The sequence below is a fragment of the Nyctibius grandis genome, chromosome 25 (genome assembly GCF_013368605.1).
Source record: "Nyctibius grandis isolate bNycGra1 chromosome 25, bNycGra1.pri, whole genome shotgun sequence".
Taxonomy (NCBI): domain Eukaryota; kingdom Metazoa; phylum Chordata; class Aves; order Nyctibiiformes; family Nyctibiidae; genus Nyctibius; species Nyctibius grandis.
The window spans coordinates 436,702-452,934 of NC_090682.1; the positions used below are offsets into that span (position 1 = coordinate 436,702).

A 16,233-nucleotide genomic window follows, 5' to 3' on the forward strand; every position below is an offset into this window, starting at 1 on the left:
GGGAAAAAATCTCCCCCTGCGAGCAGGGAACTGAACCTTCAAGCAGCTTTCGAGCATCATTTGGTCCCTGATGGGGTTTTTGGGGATGGGGAGGGGAGGAAAGCGAGGGGGCCAGGAGGGAAAATGCATTTTTCTCATCGTTCTGGAGGGTTTTAGCTCGTTGCTTTAATCCCTCCTTGTTTTAGCATCGTCTTGCCAGGCTCAGCACCCCCAAACACCCTCCTTGGGCAAAGGGACTTGGGTGCAAGGAGCGTACGCCGCTGGAAGATGTATTAAAAGAGGGGGGGGATGAAATTAATTGCATCTGCCGCACTTTGCTTGGAGGGCTGAGCAGCTCCGGGGCCTCTCGGGGCCTCGCCACGAGCCCTCGGCCGCCCTGCGAAGCTGTTTTGGCTTTTCCAGCGATGTTGCACGTGAGGAGGGTTCTGGTTTGGCCGTGTTTATTTTGCTAAACCTCACAAAGCCATAATAGAGGTTAGAGGTGGGGAGGGGGGGAAGGAGGAGGCGAGGAGATGGAAAGGTTATTAATAAAAAAAAAAAAGGAGGAAAAGAAAAAGAAAACGGGGGTTGAAGAGGGGAAAATGAGTTTGGAGCTGCAGCGGGGCTGTTTGGGACGCGGCGGGTAGCAGGGACGCTGCACCTTGCTGGGGTGGAAAAAATGGAGGTGGAAAAACAACTTGCATGGGAGGATTGGAGGGGGGAAAAAAGGCATCTGGAGGGGTTCTGGTTCCTGCTGTGAGGGAGGAGCGAGGCCGGGGAAAGGGATTTCTCCTCCGCGCTCGCACATTCCTCCCGTCAGCGGCGTTTACACGACGGCACCGGGAGAAATCCCAGGGCGGCCGGTTATCGGCCTCGCTGCTTCCTCCTCGGTTTTGCTCTCCGATCCCCTCGCTTCGGTCCCAGCTGCACGCTGTAGGTGTGTTCCTCCCCACGCCAAAGCCCACCTGCCCCTCTCGGGTTCAGGGTGGACTCTGCGCCGGGGGGTTGCTCCATCTCTGGGCAGCACTGGAAAGAGCCGGCAGCGATGTCTCCTCCTGGCAAGAGGCGTTAGGAGGTGGTGCAGAGCGCGGGGATGCTTGTAGGATGCGAGGATGTTTGCAGCATGCAGGAATGTTTTTGGTCCAAGGAGACCTTCTAGCACGTTCCAGCACCTGAAGGGGCTGCAGGAAAGCTGGAGAGGGGCTTTTGACAAGGGCATGGAGTGATGGGACGAGGAGAAACGGTTTTAAACTGAGAGAGGGGAGATTGAGATGAGATCTGAGGAAGAAATTCTTTGCTGTGAAGGAAGGGATCGTCCCTCTGTACTCGGCACTGGTGAGGCTGCACCTTGAATCCCGTGTCCAGTTGTGGGCCCCGCACTTCAAGAGAGATGTTGAGGTGTTGGAGCGAGTGCAGAGGAGGGCGACCAAGCTGGTGAAGTGTCTGGAGGGTCTGACCTCCGAGGAACGGCTGAGGGAGCTGGGGGTGTTTAGCCCGGAGAAGAGGAGGCTCAGAGGTGACCTTAGTGCAGTCTACAACTACCTGAAGGGAGGTTGTAGCAGAGCGGGAGTCGGCCTCTTCTCCCAGGCAACCAGCGATAGGACAAGAGGACACAACCTCAAGCGTCACCATGGGAGGTTCAGGTTGGACATTAGGAAGCATTTCTTCTCAGCAAGGGTCATTAGCCATTGGAAGGGGCTGCCCAGGGAGGTGGTGGAGTCACCATCTCTGGAGGGGTTTAAGAAAAGCCTGGACATGGCACTTAGTGCCCTGGTCTAGTTGCCATGGTGGTGTCAGGGCAATGGTTGGACTCGATGATCCCAGAGGGCTCTTCCAACCTGGTTGATTCTGTGATTCTGTGGTGAGACCCTGGCCCAGGTTGCCCAGAGAAGCTGTGGCTGCCCCCTCCCTGGCAGTGTTCAAGGCCAGGTTGGATGGGGCTTGGAGCAACCTGGTCTGGTGGAAGGTGGCCCTGCCCATGGCAGGGGGTTGGAACTGGATGGGCTTTAAGGTCCCTTCCAACCCAAACCAGTCTGGGATTCTGATTCTATGAGATATTTGTGGCGCACAGGGGTGCTTGCAGCATGTGGGGATGTTTTGCAGCACACGGGGATTCACGAAGCCACTTTGCAGGAGCCCGGAACACCCACAGCAGCTTTTCAGGCTTTCTGTGCCTCAGTTTCCCCTTCCCTGAGAGCAAGCACAGCACAAGGGCGTGGGGGCCCGTCGGTTTGCTCGGGGCTCGGCCTTGCAGGACGCCGTGGCACTGGGAAACGTGGCCGTGCCGCGGCGGCTTGGCCGGAGGCTTCGCGCTCAGCGCTTGGAGGGCGGCCAGGGCGAGTGCCGAGGGCCCGCTGCTCGCCAGATGCGATAAGGAAAGGTTTGGCCGAGGCTGGAAAAAAAAAAGAGGGGAGGAAAGGAAAAAAAAAAGCAAAAGCAAAGCAAATTCCTTGGCAAATCAAAGCGAAACGCTGGCGGAGCAAGCGTGCGGCCTTGCCTCCAGCCATCTGTCTTGATAAGGGGCTCCGGGGAGGAGAAGGAGGTGAAATGACACTGGGGACCCACCAGCGATGGGCGCTTCGCTGCAAGGAACCCACCTGATTTCCCACCGCCGGGTGACGAGGGGAGAGGGGGCCGGCGTTGCCTCAGTTTCCCCACCCCGTGCGTGCACGGAGAGGGGCGAGGGGTTAAAAGCGGGCGGGTAAAACGCCTCGGAGGGGTTAAAAGGGGCGATTTTCTTCCAGGTTTTATCCAAAACACATGTTTTCGCCACGATTCGAGTTATCTGGGATATTTCCTGCGTGTTTGCTCCTATGGCAACCGGCCCAGCATGAAAGACCTATTTACTGGGCCCGGGGAGAAGGAACAGCCATATGGTGTCAATTTGGAAGGCGCTCTGTCTCCTCTGCCTGTCTCCAGTTCTCCCTCCACCACGGCTTTGGCCCCTCAAGGGTTGTCCACCACGAGTTGGATCCAGCCGGGGTCGAGGATGGACGCTGTCAGCAAGGTGAGGTGGTGGGTTGGGTTTGGGGAGCTCAGAGAAGGTGGAGATGGGCTGCAGTAGTGGTCTGAGGTCCTTCAGGAGGATAGGGATGGAGAGAAAGTAGCTGCAGCATCAGTCTGAGGTCCTTCAGGGAGGTAGGGATGGAGAGAAGGTACCTGCAGCATCAGTCTGAGGTCCTTCAGGGAGGTAGGGATGGAGAGAAGGTACCTGCAGCATCAGTCTGAGGTCCTTCAGGGAGGTAAGGATGGAGAGAAGGTACCTGCAGCATCAGTCTGAGGTCCTTCAGGGAGGTAGGGATGGAGAGAAGGTACCTACAACATCAGTCTGAGGTCCTTCAGGGAGGTAGGGATGGCGAGAAGGTATCTGCAGCATTGCTCTGGAATCCATCAGGAAGACAGGGATGGAGACAAGCAACCTACAACGTTGGTTTGAGGTCTAGCCAAGACACTGGGCTGAAGATGGGGTTGGGGACAGCATAAGTCTGAGGTCCAACCAGGAGATAAGGCTGGAAGCAGGGCTGGAGACAAGCTATTGGCAATGTAGGTTCAAGGTCCATCCAGGAGATGGGGCTAGAGACAGGGCTGGAGATGAGATACCTGTAATGTTGATCGGAGATCTGTACAGATGTCCACCCAGGAGATAAAGCTTGGAATAGGACTGGAGACAAGCTACATGCAACATCAGTCAGAGGTTTATCCAGGTTATGAGGTTGGAGACATGACCAGGGAGAAGCTATCTACAACATCGGCCTGAAGTCTATCCAGGAGACAAGGCTGGGGACAAGCTACCTGCACCATGGGCCCAAGGTCTGTCCAGGAGACATGGCTGGGGACAAGCTCCTTGCAATATTATCCTGAGGTCCATCCAGGACACAACCTACAGCAAGGCCCAGCCCAGCTCTAGCCTGGGGCAGAAGGGTGCTGGGGAGGTCCTGGGGACCATGAAGACTTCTTATCACCCCCTAGAACCTATCAAGGGGGTGCAGTGAGGTCTGTCCCACCCCCAGCAGGTCCAGGCTCCTCTTGGAGATAACCCCAATGCCCCCAGAAACCCAACAGGGCTGTTCTTTGCTCCTTCCTAGAGCTAGAGCCAATGTTTGGACCCGGCACCAGAGCGGCTCCGTGGGGTTAAATGACCAAAATACAGGAAAATGGGGCAAAACCATCCTCTAGTCCAAGAGTATTTTCTAATAATTCTGATTTTTTGTTGTTATCGCTGGGCGTTTGCTGCAGGGAGAGATGATAAAGTCAGGCAGGACCAGGCACGGCGCAGGACAGGGGATTTTGGGAATGATTCACTCCCAACGCCTCCCGCAGAGGTATTTCTGATGAAAAAAAGCCAAAATATATCGATTTTTTTTTTTTTTAAGGAAAAAAAGGTTTTACAGACGTGCCCTTTCCCACCAGCCTTGACATTTTTCTTTTTAATAAGAAAAAAAAGGCTTTCAGCCAAAATAAACCTTCTCTCTGAAAACGTGTGTTTGGGTCAAAAAGCCACTTTTCACCAGGGGAAAAATAAACCAACAAAAAACCCGTCCAACCCCCGAAGTGATGGGTTGGCAAAGCTCACGGGGAGGTATGTCTTCTCTGGAGGCAACAGCTCTTCTCCTTCCCCTCTCCTCCTGCTCCTTCTCTCCTCTCCTTCTCCTCCTCCTTCTTCTTTCTCTCCTCTTCTCCTCCTCCTCTCCTTCTCCTTTTCATTCTTCTTCTTCTACTCCTCCTCCTTCTTCTCCTCCTCTCCTTCTCCTTCTTCTCCTCTCCTTCTCCTTTTCCTCTCTTTTCTTTTTCTCCTTTTCCTTTCTTTCCTCTCCTTTCCTCTCTTTCTCCTTCTCCTCCTCTCCTTCTCCTTTTCCTTCTCCTTCTTCTCCCTCTCCTTCTTCTCCTCCTCCTCTCTTCCTTCTCCTCTTCATTCTTCTTCGCCTCCTCCTCTCCTTCTCCTTTTCCTTCTCCTCTCCTTCTCCTTTTCCTTCTCCTTCTCCTTCTTCTCCTCTCCTTTCTTTTTCTCCTTTTCCTTTCTTTCCTCTCCTTTCCTTTCTTTCTCCTTCTCCTCCTCTCCTTCTCCTTTTCCTTCTCCTTCTCCTTCTTCGTCCTTCTCCTTGTCCTCATCATTCTTCTTCTCCTCCTCCTCTCCTTCTCCTCTTTGTCTTTGTCCTTGTACTTCTCCTCATCTTTGTCCTTGTCCTTCTCCTTGTCCTCATCCTCCTCCTTCTCCTCCTCTCCTTCTTCTCCTGCTTGTCTTTGTCCTTGTACTTCTCCTTCTCCTTGTCCTCATCCTCCTTCTTCTCCTCCTCTTCCTCTCCTCCTTCTCCTCCTTTCCCCTCCTTCTGTCATCTCGTCTTGTCTCTTCTCTCTTCATCTTCTCTCTTCTCATCATCTTCACCTTCTTACCTTGCCTCTGCTCATCTCTCTATCTTCACCTTCATCTCCTCTTCCCAGATGATGTGTGTGCTCCAGCCTTTGCACCCGTACAACTTGCTACCGGCTCCCCACCTGTTCCTGCTGCGTGCCTCAGTTTCCCCACTCACACAAGTGCCTGTCACAGCAGGGCAGGTCCAGTAGCTGCTGCCACCCAATGACAACTCCACCATCAAGGGTAGGGGGGCACCAGGGTGAGGTACCCTGTGGGGACTGAGACAAGGTATCTGCTGGGGAGGGAGGCAAGGTGATGGGGACTGGGATAAGGCACCTGATGGGGACTGGGATGGGGTGATGGGGACCAGGACGGGGTGATGGGGACTGAGATGAGGCACCTGATGGTGATGGGGACTAGGACAAGGTGATGGGGACTGAGATGAGGCACCTGATGGGGATAGGATGATGGGACCTGGATGAAGTACCTGCTGGGGATGGGGTGATGGGGACCGTGATGAGGAATCTTCTGAGGATGGGGACCAGGACAAGATACCTGCTGGGGACAGAGCAATGGGGAGCAGGACGAGGAACCCGCGGGAGCCCAACACGGGGTGACAGTGACCAGTCCATGGCGAAGGGGAGCATCTCCATGCTGCCACCCCTGGTCTGCGGGGGCTTTCCCCCCCTCTCCAAACCCACGGTGGGGAGAGGAGAGGACGGGTGTCCCCACCTCGCTCACCCCCAAAGTGACGCCGGACGGCTCCCGCGGGGTTGGGAACGCCGAGGGCCGGGACGTGGGGAGCCGCGGGCTCAATGGCGGGGCCTCGCTCCCACGAGGGGATGAAAGGCCCCCTGTCCAAACGGCATTAGACGCGCTGCGAAGGCTCATTCCCGATCGGTCACGCTTCGAGGCGCAGCTGCAAAAAAACCCCCCTCCGCGAAGCCGGGATGCTCCGGGGGCTTTGTTCGGAGCAGGACGGCTTTCCTGGGGAAGCGTGACAAGACGGTGGGATTACGGGGCAGGAGAAATAATAGTAATAATAATAATAATAAAAAAGAAATATCAAACTCACCCTTGCTGCGATCACGTCGGCACGGAGAAACAAAGGAGAGGCTCGAAGCGCCGTGTTCCTGCCCTGGGAACGACGGCCTCGTCTGCTGCACGTCCCCAGGGACGCGCTGGCCCCATGGTGGTTGGGGAAGGGGCACAGGGAGGGTTTGAGGGTCCCCACGGAGGGAGGGTGACTTTTTGGGGGGTGTCCCTCTGTTTCTGTTCGCAAACCCCAGCAGCGAGCGAGCAAGGAAAAGGAGGAAAAACTTGCAAGGAAGTGAACCTTGCAAGGAGGAAAAGCTTGTGAGGAAGGAAATCTTGTGAGGCAGAATAACCTGCAAGCAGGAAAACCTTGTGAGGAAGGAAACCTTGGAAGGAAGGAAACCTTGTGAGGAGGAAAACTTTGTGAGGAGGAAAACCTTGCAAGGAAGGAAACCTTGCAAGGAGGAAACCCCACCACTGCAAAGCCGAAACCCAGGAGAAGGCAGAAGTGCCGAGGTTAATTGGGTTAGCGCGCGGCTAAAGGGCGTAGCTTGTCCGGGCGCCCGCTCCCTAATGAACATCTCATTTGAATCCATGCAAAATAGCAGGGAGCATAGAGACATGCTAATTAAAGTGATTGCTGTTCTCTAATTAAGCAGCAATTCCCCCTCAACAAGAGGGTATTCTCATGCAAATAGCGCCCAAGGAAAGGAAAAAAACCACTCAGAAAATTGCACAGGGAGGAAACGTGATTTGGCAACACCCCCCACTCTGCAAAGGACCATCGTTATAATCTCGATTTTGATGATTTTTACCCCAAAATCAGGCTTGGCCGTCTCACTTCTGCACGGAGAGCGATCCTCAGGTCCTCGGCTTTGCTGCTGGCTGCCACAAATCAAGCGATCCCACTCGCCCTGCTTTCGGCTTGGTTTTGGGGTGTTTTCTTCAGATTTTTAATCCACTGAGAAATTTTCTAGTCGTCTTTTTTTTTTTTTCCCCTTTTACACTTGTGGAAATCATGATGTCCTACAGGAAACCTCCCAAGGGATAAAATTAGGGCTGGTAAACACAGGGTAGCGCAGCCTGTTGGTCTCACAGGTTTGCCCAAAAACCCAAGAAACTTTGTTCCAAGGGTATTTTTTTTTTAAAAAAAAGCTTATTTCTCTTTTATTTTTAAACATTGGAGCTGTGTTTCTTTCCAGCCTGCTCCACGTGCTGCTGAAGCCTTTCCACTCAAAACCCTCCTTGAGATAAATCCTTTTCCAGCTCAGCCCCCAATGTGACCAAAATTTAGCAAATTCAAAAAAAACCACGAGGCATTTTGGGTGTATTTTGGGCCTTTCGGAAAGGGCCGAGGGTTGGGGCACAGGATGGACCGCGCCAGTTCGCCGGTTTTAATCCTTGCAGATTAGGTCTAACGCCGTCGGGTAATTTAGCAAGCTGTTAATATTAAATTACGCTGCAAATGACGGGAGCTTCCCCGCCGCTTAACGTGATCTCACTGCGGTTTGCAGCTGGACGCCATCCAAGCCTCGAGAAACCCACTTTTTGCTGGTTTTTTCAGCCCCGTCTTGCCCGAGCAGGGCTTTCTCCGTGGCGTTATCCGGCAGAAGATCACGCCCGGAGCGTGCGTGCGGCGCACAGGAGCGTTTCCAGCCTTCTGGAATAAAGCTGGAGCCGCTCTCCCCTCCCTCCGGCGACGCTCTGACCGTACAACCGGAGCTCCGCTTGCAACCAGGAATGGCAAATCCTGGGTGTAAGGATTTACAACAGGTACCGCGGGCCCTCCAGCGTGCAAACAGGCGGCCTGGGCACGGCAACGACCTTTGCACGGGTGCATGAGGGAAAGCTCGCACGGTGCACGGCCCTCGGGAGCGCACGCTCCCTGTAGCAAGCAAGCGGCCTGCCCACGCTGTATGGGTGCAGAGGTGCACGGGTGTACGGGTGTATGGGTGCACAGGTGCATGGGTGTACGGGTGTATGGGTGCACGGGTGCATGGGTGTACGGGTGTATGGGTGCACGGGTGCATGGGTGGACGGGTGTATTGGTGTATGGGTGCAAGGGTGTACAGGTGTATTGGTGTACGGCTGCACGGGTGTATGGGTGCACGGGTACAAGGGTGCACGGGTGAATGGGTGTACTGGTGTATGGGTGTACGGGTGTTTGGGTGTACTGGTGTATGGGTGTACGGGTGCACGGTGCACTGGTGAATGGTTGCATGGGTGCACGCTGCACGGAGCAAGCACCCCCCGTTTCCCTCCAAGGCCCCGCCGCCCCGGGGCCGCCCGCAGAACGCCGTAAGGCCGGACTCCCACCCCGCCCCGGGGCGGGCTGCTCCCGGCACAGGGCCGGGCTCCCCGTGGTCCGTCCCCCCCCTCCGCCGGCCCTTGGTACGCTCCGCGGGGGCGGAGCAGTGAGGGGAGAGGCGGAGAGGAGCCGCCGCCACCGCCTCCTCCGACACGGGGCGCCGGTGGGAGCGGGGCGGGGAGGGGAGGGAAGAGGAGGGGGGCAGAGATAAGCGGCGTGGCCGGGCGGCGTTGGATGGAGGCTCCCGTCCGCCGGGTCGCCCGCCCCAGCCTGGAATGTCCTGGGGAGCCGCCGCCGAGGGGGAGCGGGACGAAGGAGGGGGCGCGGCGGCCGCCACCGCTGCTGAGAGGTAACGCACCCGCTTCCCGCCGCTCCTGAGGTCCCGCCGCCGCTCCCGAGGTCCCGCAGCCGCTTCCCTCAGCCGCTTCCCGCCGCCGCTCCCGAGGTACCGCACGCGCTTCCCGCAGCTCCCGAGGTACCGCACGCGCTTCCCGCCGCTCCCGAGGTCCCGCACGCGCTTCCCGCCCGCCGCCGGCGCTGTGAGGGGGTGCGCGGCGCGGCCGTCAGGGCGGTAAAGGGACACGCACAGGCGGCCGCAGGTGCGCCCGGTGCCTCCTGTCACCCCCCGGAGCCGGTTCCCGCTGAGGGGACATGGAGGGACATACACACACACACACACAGAGCGAGGCGGCCCCAGGCGGTACCTGCGGGGGCTCCGCCGCTGAGGGGAGGCGGTGGGCGGGCAGCCTGACACCCCCTCCCCGCCCCGGGGGAGCAGCGTGTGCCGGAGCGAAGGCACGGCCGGAGAAGGGGTTTGCTGTGGTGGTGGTGGAGGGGGGCGAAAGCTGCGTTTGAAGCTCAGGCGCAGGGTTTATTCAAACCATCTGAGTTGTGGGGTTTTTTTGTGAGGCTGAGCGGGAGGAAGGAGTAGAACTGAGCCTGTGTAGAGAGTTGGGGAGGAAAAAAAACCCTTCAGAGAGCAATTTCACTGCTCTGCCTCCAGTCTGTTACTGGTTTACCGTCTTATTTCACAGTGAAAGTTGCTCCGGCTCTGCTATATGTATGTTTGAAGTGGCCGGGGATGGGCTTGGGGTCGCGTCTAGCCTCTTACCAGTCTTAAAACTGATAATCTCGATGCTTGTTTTTAATTCTTTCTCTGCGATTAGAGGGGTTGAAAGTCAGCCCGTAATGGTGTGCGATGCCCGAGGACTCCGGCTGTAAAAGCATCATGACATCTTAACTCTGGTTTTCATTTTGCATTAAGGTGCTTCAAGCTGTCTGGTTCTTGAATCTGAAGTTACTTCAGCTTGCTTTGCGAGAAAAAATATAATAATTATACAGCTGCTGACTTTTAATGAAAGAACTTTCCAGTCGACTGTTGTGTGTTTTCAATATTGATGTTTTTTAAACCAAAAGGGAAATGTTTTTTCAGACGTGACACACAACTTCCAACTGTTGGAAACAGGCGACGTTTATTATGCCCCTGCCTTGTAACTTTTTAAAGGACTGGCGAACGGGTAAATGTGATGGCTTTATGTAGCTCTTTTTTTTTATTATTATTTATTTTATTTTAACTGCTTACCCCGAATGATTTGCTGTGTCTCTGTGCTCTGAGAAGGAGTAGCCGCGCCGAGCCTGCGGCTGTAAAACTGTCAGCTCCGAAGGGGTGTTTACTCAATGAGTTGTATCTTTCACACATGCACCAGAAATACAATTTACTAACCCAAACACCGAGCTTGTTGCAGCCACTGGTCACTAAGGTTACCAGGAGCGCTTCAACTCTTATTCTCTGGGGTTTTGTCGTTCGTGGCCCGGTGTTTTCTCTGAACAAAGCAGGTAATCCTGTCGTGCCAGTGCTTACAGCCAAGCTGTGCAGAGCCGGTTTGCTTTTCTCCTCATCTCCCACAACTCCGGTGTTTTGACAGTTGCGATTTACGCCTGTAACTCTTTTAAGGGGGGAAAAAGCGCTTTTGTAATCGCGGTTGCTGAGGGCAACGGCCCGCTCCTTCGTGTCGCCGTATTCCAAAAATCCTCGGCTCGAGCAGTGGTGCAGGTTTCACGGCGTGCTTTCTGAACGCTTTTCCCTTAAACGTGGCTATTATATGCCTTAATTACAACCAGCGTGTTTTTGTTCCACCGAGCTAAAACAGGCGGCGAGCGCCGCTCGTGTGATTCAAACGTGTCAAAACCAAACCCCTACTTTTATTTTTTTAAAGCAGTTATGAGCCTGGCTCGTGGGGAGGGCTTGATAACAGAGCAATGCTCCATTCAAAAGCAATAACCACTTTCCTTTAAGCCCTTCTCCAAAACAAGGGGGAAGCCTCTGGCTCGATCTACAGCCCAGACAGATCCGCAGGTTGCGAAGCGGCCGTAGAAACCCACGGCTGTTGCTCAAAACTATTTAAAGCTGGACTCGCAGATAGAAATACTGGGATCCATTCCTTTACCTGTCTGCTTCATGTTAAAAGGTATTTTATTTTCCTTCTCTGAGGGGTAGGAAGTAAGGTGGGAAGAGCTGTAGTGGCGAGGGATTAGTAATTCACCCAGGGATGAGCGCGGTAGCTTTGTCGCGTGGATTAATGCGATTTACACCCTTAAGCTGCCCTGAGTGCTTGTAAACAGCCAAGCCCGGGCGTGCAAGGTGAAGTGCGGGCGCGCCGGTGGGCAAGCTCTCATACACCACAGAAAGCAGCTTGGAAGGGGTGGTTTTTTTGCCATTCCTCGTGCAATTTTGGTTATTTTTCATTCTTCTGTGAGCACTGGGACGCCAGCTCTACCTGGTGCTCTCCGTTCTTTGCCTAGCAGCCCTTCTGGGTGCTGGTGAGTGGCCTTCGGGCCAGGACTCCTGCGTGCCCCCTCGGCTGGCTTGCTGGCCAGCCCAGCTGGGATGCACTGGTACTAAACTTTGTGTTTCTTACCCCAAAACCGAGGGGGGGGGGGAAAAACAGGTAAGGAGAGGCCTGACTGCTACACGGGGGGAAGCCCAACCATCACTTTCATTATCGCGAGGTGTGCTGTGAGCCTATAAACTGAGGCTCGTGCTTACTTTGGCTCACGAGTGTGCCAGAGGAATAAGGCAGCTGTGCTCCGACTTCAGGTGATGTCACTTGAGGATTTTTAACTGTCAGAGCTTAAAAATACACTGACTTGTTTTAAAAACTGCTTCTGCAGATGTGGAAATTGTGAAGCAAAGCAATTGATTCGCTCGCGTGAGCGCACAGCCATACCGGTGTTCGTCATCTCATAAATCGTCCACTGCGGATCCCAGAGCAGACCAGCTTTGCCTAACGAAGTCCTTGGTTGTACTAAGACCACTGAAATTAATTTGGTGGCTACCATGAAGTGTAAGAGTAGCAAAGCTTCAGCTGTGGCACCAAAAAACTGAGCTGGGAAGCACGTGGTGATTAATTTGGGGAATAAAGGTGTTTTCTAAAGCGGTGCCTGACGCAGATGCGCGTGTATCTGATCGCAGGGTACAGCTGAGCAACGCTTTCTCCCAGCGCTCCTCTTCACGTGGCTATTCATGTTGTTGATGAGACTAAACGTGTAAAGGACCAACTGCTTTGATTTCTGCTTCAGGGCTGGGTATGAGGAGCAGCAAGTCCCACAACCATATACAAAACCATATGAAAATGCATTTTGTTTCAGGGAGTTCACTTCGCTCAAGTGGCATTTGCACGGCTGCAGATTTTTTGTTGCTGGTGAAGGTGGTTCCAGCAAGGCTTTGAAACCTTTGGTTTCGTACCAGAAGCCCTGAGCGAGTCTTCACCCACAAACCTGTTGAGATCTGGTGTTTCAGATAAGGTTTTATATGGAATCGCTTTAATCGGCACGCTGCACGCAGCTCAGAAACCTGCCTGACGCCTTTTGTTAGGCAACATCTAATTTGTATGAATTAATTGATACTGTAAACTTGACCTTTATATGTAGAGTCAGTTTTTTGTCTCCTGCTTTGCTTACGATCTGTTGACTAGCAAGTAGCTCTGCTTCAGCTGAGTCACGCCACTTTCCCACTTGTTTTTCTATCGGTTTTCTGGTTTTCCTCAGTGTTCCAGTGGGCCGGGGAGCTTCTGAGCCAATTCCTGTCTGCAACTGGGGTGAGACTGATCAAAAATGCTGGCTTGTGAAGCTTAATCTTGTTAAAAAGAAAAATCTTGTTAAAGATTTTAAATCTTGTATTAAGTGGAATTGGTCAAACTTCTTCTTTCAGTGGGAGTTTGCAGCATGTCTTGCAGTCCTGACTCTTAAGGCTGGTACCTGGGGACCAAACTGTGTTCTCCGTACGCTTTTGTTGCTGTTTTCATCTAGTTAGTTAACAGATGAGCTGGTACTAGGTCTCTTCTTCAGACATATTCCCTTTCCTGCTAGCTTCATGCTCTTCCTGGGGGCCTCCCCGAGCAAGCCCTGGGGTTGTGTGTCCCCTTCTCCCTCATTGTTCACTCCGGGATGGTGTTTGCTCTTGGCAAATTCAGCAGAAAACCTCTTTGCTCTATTACTTGAGCTAACGAGAGGTCTCCAGCTACGCTGTCCCAAGAGTTTTTAAACTATATATATATCTCTGTCTTTTATTTTTGTCTTTTCAGTTGAGTGTTCTTCCAGTGGTTTCCTTGGTAGATGGCTCAGTACAACCTCAGGGCCGAGTGTGTCATAGTTTTCCACTTCGTTTCCCCAGCTCGCTTCTCCCTTTCCGGTGCGGATGATGATTCTCCAGTGACAGTTATCACTTCAGGGTAAACTGCTTGTTCAGCCCTACTAGGGATTGAGGCTTGTGCATCCAGACCACCTGTCTTTTCCATTAAGCCCCTGCTTGCTCTTTCTATGCGAGAAATATCTTTCAACAGGAGGGAAAATAATCATGCAAGGTGGGTTGTTTTCCCATTTCCCATACCTACGAGATGTCTCGGAGCTCTTCTAGCCAGGTGGGACTCTTTTTTTTTTTTTCCTCCCCCCTCCCCTGCTCCTTGGGCGTAGTTTCATGTTACAGCTCAGTTGGAGGACTCGCTGCTGCAGGAGGTGGCAGGTACGTTCCTGCCTCTTCCTTGCTGTGGGAATCCGGCAGCGGAGCAGCCGCGGGGGAGTGATTCCAACTAACCCTTCCAAAAAAAAATAACCAATGCAACACCAAGCCCCAAACTTTCCGCTGGATCTTGCCCTGCAGTTGCTAAATCTTCCACCCCGATGACTGGGGAGGCCTTTGGGGGGCTGGAGGGGTCTGTGTGTTGTGGGGGGAACGTCCCCCTTTGGCAGCAGCCAGCTTTTAAATTGGGTTAGCTGTCTCATAAAACCGCGCTCTCCGTGCTGCAGCTGAGCCAAGAGCCGGCTGCGGTGCAGAGGGGCGGCTTGTGCTGTTCCCCCTCCATCTCCTGCCCTCTGCTTTTCGCTAGAAATGCCCGATTAAACCAGTTCAGCTCACTAAAACGGCAGGGGGGGAAAAAAAAAAAACCCCTAAATAATCCCCCACAACCCTGAGCAAGATAAGCCAGCTGGGTTGGAATATTTTCTTCCAGCTTGGCAGCTGGGGGCAGTGCCAAAAGCAGCAGGAGGGAGGGAGGGAGGCGAGCGTGCCGGGGGAAGGAGACCATCCCTTTTGGCAGCGGCCAGCTTTGGGTTCGGCTTAGCTGTAAGGTGAAACCGCACCCTCGGCCTCACCTTGTCTGTCTGATCGTGCCTTTGATTTATACCCTGGGTTTTGCTGTTTAGTTTTCCCCGCAGACTTCAACCATTGTATCTGATAATGAACCAAGCGGTTGAGCCTTATTTGTTTAATTCAAAGAGAAGTTTAATATTTCCTACCTTGCAGTCGTACAAAGCCTGCCTGCCTTGCAGACCTTGGGTTTTCCTTGCAGTGAACCTGTAAAACACCAAAGAACGCTAGAGGAGGGGGAAAAAATGCTCGTGCCATTGAAAAATGGGGGTCTTGTCTGCCTGCCTCTTAATCTCAGGTGAAGATGGTTTGGGAATGCCTCTGTAATTGCTCTGCATCATCTGCTGAAGCACAGATGGGTGTTGGAGGTGGATTCCTCCTAGAAAGTGTTGCTGTATTTTGTATAGATGCCTCGTGTCCAAGTGGTAGCCTGCTCTAGCTGGAGATGCTCTTGTTCCTGCCAGGGGATGGTACTGGTGATTTTCCTTTCCCGGTCCTCACCCAGTGAAACAAACCATTTATCTGGCTAAAAGGCCTCACTCGAAAGAATCTTAAAAGAAACAATGTTTCTTTGACATGCTAGTTGAGGAGGTAACTCCCAGGTGACTGTTCCTCTGGTGAGGACAAGTCCCACGTGGGGACCTGCAACAGTTACAGGACAGTTAACGTGGGCCCTTCTGATGAAACAAACTGAAGATGAATCTTCCCAGTTGAAATCCCCTACTTGCTTCCAGATTGACCTAAGCTAGTTTTTTTTGAGTAAAGTTACTGTGTTCAGGTGGTGTTTTTTCAGTTTTTATTTCCTTTTTTTTTTTTCTTTTTTGCTTCTTGTTTGTTGAAAGATGATAGATCAGCCCAAATAAGGGTATGAGAAAGGCTGGTGATTTTCAGGAGGATCCGCAGACAGTCAGTGCCTGACTTGTTGCCTTTATCTCCGAGATCAGGAGATTCCTTTGCAGTGATGGATTAATCCACTCTTGAGTGAATAATATAACCGAGAACAAGTAGGAGCCAGCGCTCCAAACAGATGATTTGTTTAGTACGTGTAGGCCTCTCCTCCCCGCCTCCCCCTCTGAAAAGCTTCTTTCTTCACCGTTTCATTCAGCCTCCCCGCTGAAATCTTACAACAACCTGCGTATGTGCCAGCCCCCACGTCCCGAAGGAGGGATGAGGATGGTCTGTGCTCCCAGGTGGATAAGAGGCAGCTCTGCCAAGCTGGTGGGGAGGCTCAGGTTGGAGAGAGAGTGCCCGTGGGCTGCTCTGGCCATGACATCACCTGTTTGCTCTGGCCATGACATCACCCATCTGCACGTACTCCTTACGCTCGTTTAGGAGCGTTGATGCTGATGAACTTTTACTACTCAGGTCTTGGTGCCCCAACACAAGGCAGCGTGCTTTGCGTCCAGGAAAATAGTTGTATATAGGAGCTTGAAAATTGGGCTTGGGGGAATGAACTTGTTGGGGACAAAGTGGCAATGGGTGAGCTTGGAAGTAGAAACATGATGTTTAGGAAGGTGGCTCCTCAGTTGTGCCCAGGTGGATCTGCCTGCCCGCCCAGCTGATACCTCGTCTGCAGACCTACAGCCCTTTGAGCTGGTCAGGGCAATTCTGGAGCCACACTCCAAAGATGATCTCCCAGTGACACATGGGTAGCCCTCGTTATCACACACAGTCGGATTTGAGGCTGGGAAGGGTGTTGCACAACCTTAGGAATGGAATTCTTGTAGCTAAATCTGGTATCATCCCTATGGACATACTGGAATAACTCTTTGGCAGCTCGTAAGCTGTGTCTTGTCACTTGAACATCTTCGACCGCATCAAGGTCCTGTTGATAAGCTCCAAGAGGCTGCGAGATGTGATGGCTGTAGGTGTCTGGGTGGGTCTTCCCTCTGCTCAGGACCCCCAAATCTATTG

General features: G+C 53.3%; 1 protein-coding gene across 2 annotated transcripts in view; it reads left to right on the forward strand.

The window, feature by feature from the left end:
- The first annotated feature begins 8,888 nt into the window (after positions 1-8,888).
- Positions 8,889-16,233, forward strand: part of CDON (cell adhesion associated, oncogene regulated) — a 53,324-nt gene continuing 45,979 nt past the window's right edge. For both annotated transcript variants that reach the window (XM_068418226.1, XM_068418225.1), the window contains exon 1: positions 8,889-9,024. The gene's annotated coding sequence lies outside the window, so the exon portion shown is untranslated. The remainder of the gene's footprint in view (positions 9,025-16,233) is intronic.